Raw genomic sequence first — 7,075 nt, 5'->3', positions numbered from 1 at the left:
CTCATTCATACACACTTTAAGGATAACCCTCTGCAGTAGGACTGTTTGTTGTGAGGCTACTCAAAGCTTTTTCCGAACGCAGTCGAGCAGCAGATGAATGTATTTAATATTTTGTACCGATCGCCAGATGTGAATCGTTTGCTCCTCGCAGACGGAGCCATGTTGGTGCGCCGCGGCCATTTTGTGGGAAGCGTTTCACACACTCCACTCGATAGACGGGGTAATGACAGCCGGCCCGCACCCGACATCTATCAACACCCTCCCCTCCATCTCTGTCACTTCCCTGTAATGGACCATAATGGCAGCGCAGCATCAGAAATGCACACGGAGGAATCGCATTTCTTTGATAAAGCAGAACGTAATAAATGGGCGTTATGAATTCTGCTGCCCTGGACCTGATGACAGCAGTGTGTGTGTGTGTGTGTGTGTGTGTGTGTGCGTGCATGCATGTGTGTGATCAGCTTCATTACACAAGTCCAATTGGCCCGTCCCAGGGTCCCGGGCACAGTTCAGTGCCTCGGCACAAAGCGAGCTGATGAAACTGCCTTCTGCTGACAATCAGGAGAACTAGGTCACCTCTGAAGCAGCATCCCGGAGGGCGAGCACCCTGAGGAGCAGAGCACGTGGACACGCATTGTCTAAACACACACGCTGAACAACAGCGTAAACAGGGGCACAGGTTCACACTGCAGCAGCTTTCTATGATCTATGTTTGTATGTGAATGTATTTGTGTGTGTGTGTGTGTGTGTGTGTGTGTGAGAGAGAGAGAGAGGACGTTTCCTCTCTGAAACAGTGTTATCTGTGTGATTACCCAGGGACTCTCACACAACTACATGAAGGACATTTACAGTTTTTAATATATCTGTGAAAATATTTCTTTTCTGTAGAAAGAAAAACTTTTGAAAAATGTTCCCTTTTTTTTGTCAATAAATGTGAATCTCATGTTGTGTGAAGCATGATTTATTTTTTCAATATGAGTTAATGGCTGTTGGAAAGATTGCATCAACAAACGCATCATTCATCAGCACTACAGTTACAACTGCCACCTCTCATCCATTCCCTGTGTGCTTATGCACCAGCAGAAAACGGAAACCATAGACACGTGTGTGAAAACAGAGAAAATCTGGTGGTGAAGCATTAGTTTAATCTGCTGCAATAATCAATAGAGAGATTAACCTGGTAATGTGGGCGCGCGAAGAGGCCAGAGCTGCTCTGTTCCTTGATTAATCATCACCAGCTCGCCTAGAAAAACCATTTACGACTAAGTGCCTCATCAACTTCAATTATTCAAGGTCTCAGCGTGTCCAAAAGGGCGCTTGGAAGACAAAAAGAGCAAAACTGATGTATCATATACTGTTCGATCATTCATTCTTTCAGTTTTGGTTTGCAGAAAATTTGATTTTAGAGATGCATTTGATATTTTTAGAGATAAGTATTAAGTTTCCGCAACAGCAGATGGAGTTCGTTGTCTTATTATTGTATAAGTTTGTAATGCCAATGTAAGTGTGTAGAATATATCTTGACAATTGTGATTTTTAAAACAAAATCTAAAAGAAAATGACAAATATTTCACACATAATCCCTTCAGACCCTACTTTTCTGAGAATGTGCTGTGTGTTTGGTTCCTTTTCAAGCCCCATTCACTCATTTCTGACAACAAGAAGAAAAAAAATCAGACACAGCAGCCAGCCTGCCAGACGTAGGCCCCTTTGGCCTTCTCCAGATCTAAATTACTGTAATCAGCGGATGAATAGCAATCAGCAGCCTTGTATGAGCTGCTGGCAGAACGCCTGACCCCCGGCTCTCTGCACCAATCAGACCGCCGCATCCCATTCACATCTAATCATGACGTGCGCTCAGAGCTCGCCACTTCCCTCACAGTTGATGGAGGAAGCGCTCTTCTCCTCCTTTTTATCTTTTTGTGTCAGGTTGACCGGATTGAAGAGGGGATGACAGTTTTAAATGAAGCTCCTTCCTGTGCTTACGTGGTGGCAGCCACGGTTTCCCTCCTGGCACTGGCTGTAGAGGAGCCACCACCAATGACAGCTGACAATTTGCACAAAAAAGTAAAAGTTTTTTTCAAATTCCTGCTAATGATGAGTTCAAGTGAAGCAGGAAACAGCATTGCTCTAAAATTAACAGGTTTACGGGACTGCAGCTCATCCTGATTGGAACAGGATGAGCGAGCGGAGAGTTTGAGCCAGAAGAAAACCTCACGGTCCTGATTACAGGTTTAAACCGGCTGAGTTAGAGTCAAGTATTGCTCGCTGTGAGTCAGGGCCTTAAACACCACTGTGTTGCCTTCGGTAATGCGGGGGCTTTATTGAATTGAGGAGGATGTTTTATGTGACAAATTACACATTTAAAAAACACAGCTGAAAGATTTCTGGAGCTCAAATTAAGGCCTTTTAATCATTTCTATATTTAAACAAACAAAAGCAAAGAACAGATGTTACTCAAATGACTCCCAAAGAGAAAAGCAAATATTATTATTATATTGAAGCCAGTATTTCTCCTATATGTCATATATTTGCATGGCAGCATGTTTAGCCTTCAACAGCAGAGCTTTTTTTCAAAAAATGACTGAACAAATTTTATTTTGGTAAAACCAGAACCACAATAATCAGACTTCACTTCATTTTACAGCTCTGAAAAATCCAGCATGTGCAACAAGGCACTCAGATGAAGGTTTTAAAGTCAAGATTGCCTTCATTAAGTCCAGTAGTTTAGACCTGATACAGCAGTTACTTCAGTCGGATATTTGAGCTTTGATGTCCAATATGACGTGTGCAGAGTCCAGTTTGTTGACTTGTGCTGTGTAGCTTTTTTTTTTTTTTTTCAAAAAAAGCTTTGAAATACATATTTTTTAAAACATTTTTCTTCATTGGGGCTTATGCCACTCAGATCAAATGCCTAAAACAAGGGTTCTAAACAGGATTTGCCAAATTGCTGGGTGACGTCATAGTGTTCAAGCTTGCATTAATACAAAGTGCAGTGTACAAGTTAGGTGCAGCTGGACCAGGTCGGGTATTTGGCTCTGCAGTGAGCACCTGAAGGCTCCCTCGAGAGGTGCTGCTACATTATTGCACTAAAACTTTATGGGAAATAAATGCTGAGTAATGGAGACTAAATTAAATCTTTGAAAGAATGAATTTGCTGATTTAAAGATTCTGAGTTTTTTTAATAAGGAAGATGGAGTAGATACAATATGTTTTTGGGGGAGGAAAACTGTATCTGGCACAGACGATTAGGTTTCTAGGTGTCTGAGTGGAGGGGATGAGTTTTTACTGATTAACAAACAAGAAGACAAGAAAACAAGAGAGGTAATAAAGGGGGGTAATGGAGGGAGAACAGGGAAGCTTATCTGCCGTGAACAAAAATGCCTCTGTCTCTATCACACGACTCACACCCTCCACTCTCTCTTTCTTACCCTCTGCCTCCCCCGACTCTATCCCACCCCTCCGCTCGCTGCCAGGGGTGGATCCAAGCGTTTATCTCCACCATCCAGCCCCGATGTTTCCTAGCAACAGAGCATGGATCATTTAACTGCCCCTGCATCCTGTGTTTCATCCATCCAGTTGTTACATGCAGTATGCCAACTGCCTTTATTCACATTTTCTCTGCTTTTCTTTCCACCTCTGAGGCCTTTAAACTCTCATCAGGTTCTTGGTAGGCTTTTTCCCCCCCTACTACGTCTCTCAGGTTTGCAGCACTCGAACAATATCAGTGCCACACTTGAGGCAGACAGACAGGCAGGAGAGGCTTTTCTGTCAGGATGTGTCACTCCAGGATCCAGCAGGTGCACACACACACACACACACACACATACACACACACACACACACACACACACACACACACACACACATGCACAATCAATGTGAGAAGACAGGGCTTGGCCCTCGGTCTGAAAGGCCCTCGCAGAATCAATTAGCATTTAAATTAATGAAGCGCGTAATGAAGAGAGTGCTATCACTCCTGCAGACAGCCGACAGACAGGCGGAAGGCTGATTGTGAATCTGCATCAGGAAGACGCACTGAAAGGAACATCAAAGATATTCAAATGGACACTTTGGCCCTTATTTTTTGAAGGAAATGTGCCAAATTAAAAGAAGAGCGGCTTTAAATAAACCTGCACTATGTATGCAGTGGTAATATAATCGCATTTCCATATAAAAAGTGCCATTAATAAAACACATAATTAAAGATGAAATGATTACATGGAAAAGCCCATTTTTATCTTTCAATATTCATCAGTGCAAATATGCTTAAAGGAGGCTGCCTCCGGTGAAGATAATGCTGACTGATTTATTCAGGCAGACAGGAATGTGAGTTCATTCTGTTTGAAACGTGTTCTTCTGTGGGAATATATTCAAGTTTTAAAAAATTTAAAATAAAAAACCCACAATATTAATAGAATAACAGGTGAGGCACTACAAAATAGCAAAAGGTTAGAAAATAGGCCAAGATTATGATTTTCAAATTACATTCACATAAAAAATAATACATTTAATTAAACAAAGGAAGCTTTTCCAAGATCTCTGTTCAGATAGAGAAGAAAAATGTGGTTTGCAGAGAAACCTCTGAAAACTGCAGTTCCTCTACTGGCCTCTTGAGGCTGGCTCCAAAAGGGAGTAAATCCCCATAGACTGTCCAACTTTATAGCATTGAAGCGCGTATTTCCACCCTGGCACTAAAAACATTTTTAGACTTGATGCATAGATTTCCCCTATATAACAACTCTGAGTGGGGTCAGATGTTTTCATCTTTGCACCATAAGTAATGCAAAAGCACAGACCCCAAACTAAGTAAATACATAAACCTGCAATGTGCCATGTTGCAGTTGTTGAGCCTTTGTACTGATGAGTCAGATTCAGTTTCAAGCCGATTTGGGACATAAAAGTCTTCCAGCTTTAAGTCACAGAACATGGCCCACAAAGAAAATAAATGGGAGTTTTATTAGCAGAAACAGGGGCACAATAAATCTTCCCTCCCACTTTGCAACTATATGTGAAAGCAAGGAAACGTTGTGAGGTAAATGGCAAATGTTGCATGGGGAGAATAATTACATGCTATAATGAAAGGAAAATGAACCAAGAAGAATTTGACTTGAAAAATAAAACAAATAGAGTTGAATTATTTACATCAGCTGAATGTTTATCGCTCATATAGCCTGTGATTCATAGATGCCATAATTACCTCCATTAGCTGTTTGTTTAACCTGGAGCTTGGCTCATCTTTTGAAGTCAATCCCAGATCTATGAATTTTTTGAAGGAGGTTTTTTTTTTCTAGACCAAGACTGGACAATTTGAGTCTTTTGCAAATGTCACAACACCATCAACATGTCCAGTTGAAATTATCCAGAAGACTCCAAAGCAAGTAAAATAGTTTGGAGAAGAGTCAGCACATCACTCCGGGCTCCCCAGCGTGTGTTAAATAAAGATAAACAGACTGGTACTTACATAGCGCTTTTCTACTCTGAGCACCCAAAGTGCTTTCTTACTACAACCCTCATTCACCCACTCACACACACATTCACATAAGCGCTTTTTTTCACGATGTCTAAGTGCTTTTAGCTTAACATTCACACATTCCCACTCAGATGGATGCACAAACTCAGAGTTGAGTATTAAGTATCTTTGATATGCAGATTAGAGAAGCCGGGGATGGACCCACTCCAACCCATTCTACCATCTTGAGCCGTAGAAAGGACAAGAGTACACTGGGATGAATTGATTGAAGTCCCAGGTCTAAAAAAAGTGTGTTGAACAGACAATTTTTTTTGAATAGAGGTTAATGCCTCATATATCTGTTTTCACATTACAGCTCATCTGTGTTAAAATGGCCAAAACATAAAAAGGGGTTTATAAAACAGCTTAATTTACAGATCAGTGTGTTTCAGTTTGTGGCCTTTACTGGGGTTACTGGGGCCATTTTTACACATCTGATAACCTTTCACTGCCTCCAATGGACACACACACAAACACATGTACACCACAAACCACATTTTTAGCCTCAAAAATGCCTTCAAACTCGTGGGGACAGGCATTTTGTCCCTATAAGTGACTGCTGGTCTGGTAAAGTAGCATGCCAATTTTCTGTCCTCACAAAGATGTCTAAACATGTACACACCACACACACACACACACACACACACACCACACACAGGGAGACACACAGTGACACTTCAGACTGGCAGCAGTTCTCAATCTGAACAAATCTGACTGTATGTATACATGAGCTCATGCATTCACACTTCAAAGAATAAAAGGAGGGCTTCTGCATGTCTTTGCATAGGCTGGCACACACACACACACACACACACACACACACACACACACACACACACACACACACACACACACCTTATCGGTACAGCACAGTAACAATAGAGAGCTTTCACCCTGAAGCATGATGTTGGTGCATCGTTCCTCATTTCCAAAACCCCACGAGAGAGGAGGGGGGCTGTGCTTCTCCTCCTCAACATGACTCATGACCACCACACCCTCCACCCCCGACACACACACACACACACACAATGTGTCACTACCATCACATATAAATATACACATCAAATGCCCCCACACTTCAAATACTGTACCCTTGACATTGAAAGGAAAGGAAAGGAAAGGAAAGAGCATTTAGGAAAATGGATGAATAGACTGTAGAAATTAAAGAAAATACAAGTTTTAAAAGTAAGCAGAAGTGGAACAGCTGAACATGCAGCTCTGTCCTTCAGGTTTGCCCTCAAATGTCCAGCACCTCCTTGCACCACAGTCGTGATCGTGCAACGCAAATCCGTCATCCAATGAAAAACCACAACCTCAACACGCACCTACCACGTCATCGCCTCATTGTCCCGGCTGTCACTTCACTTTATGCTGCATGTGTAGAGTAGAGAAGCACCCACGCTGCACGACTCCCTCCAGGGGGCTTTTCCTGGCCACGGCATGGGGAAGGAGGGGAGAGGGGAAGACATGTGGGTGGACAGTAGTAATGATGACAGCTGGATGCCGGAGGTTAACAAACCAGTCTCAAATGTGTGTGTGTGTGTGTGCGTGTGTGTATGTGTG

Source organism: Simochromis diagramma, unplaced genomic scaffold (genome assembly GCF_900408965.1).
Source record: "Simochromis diagramma unplaced genomic scaffold, fSimDia1.1 OVJJ01000320.1, whole genome shotgun sequence".
Lineage (NCBI taxonomy): Eukaryota > Metazoa > Chordata > Actinopteri > Cichliformes > Cichlidae > Simochromis > Simochromis diagramma.
Note: the sequence above shows the minus strand (reverse complement) of the source record.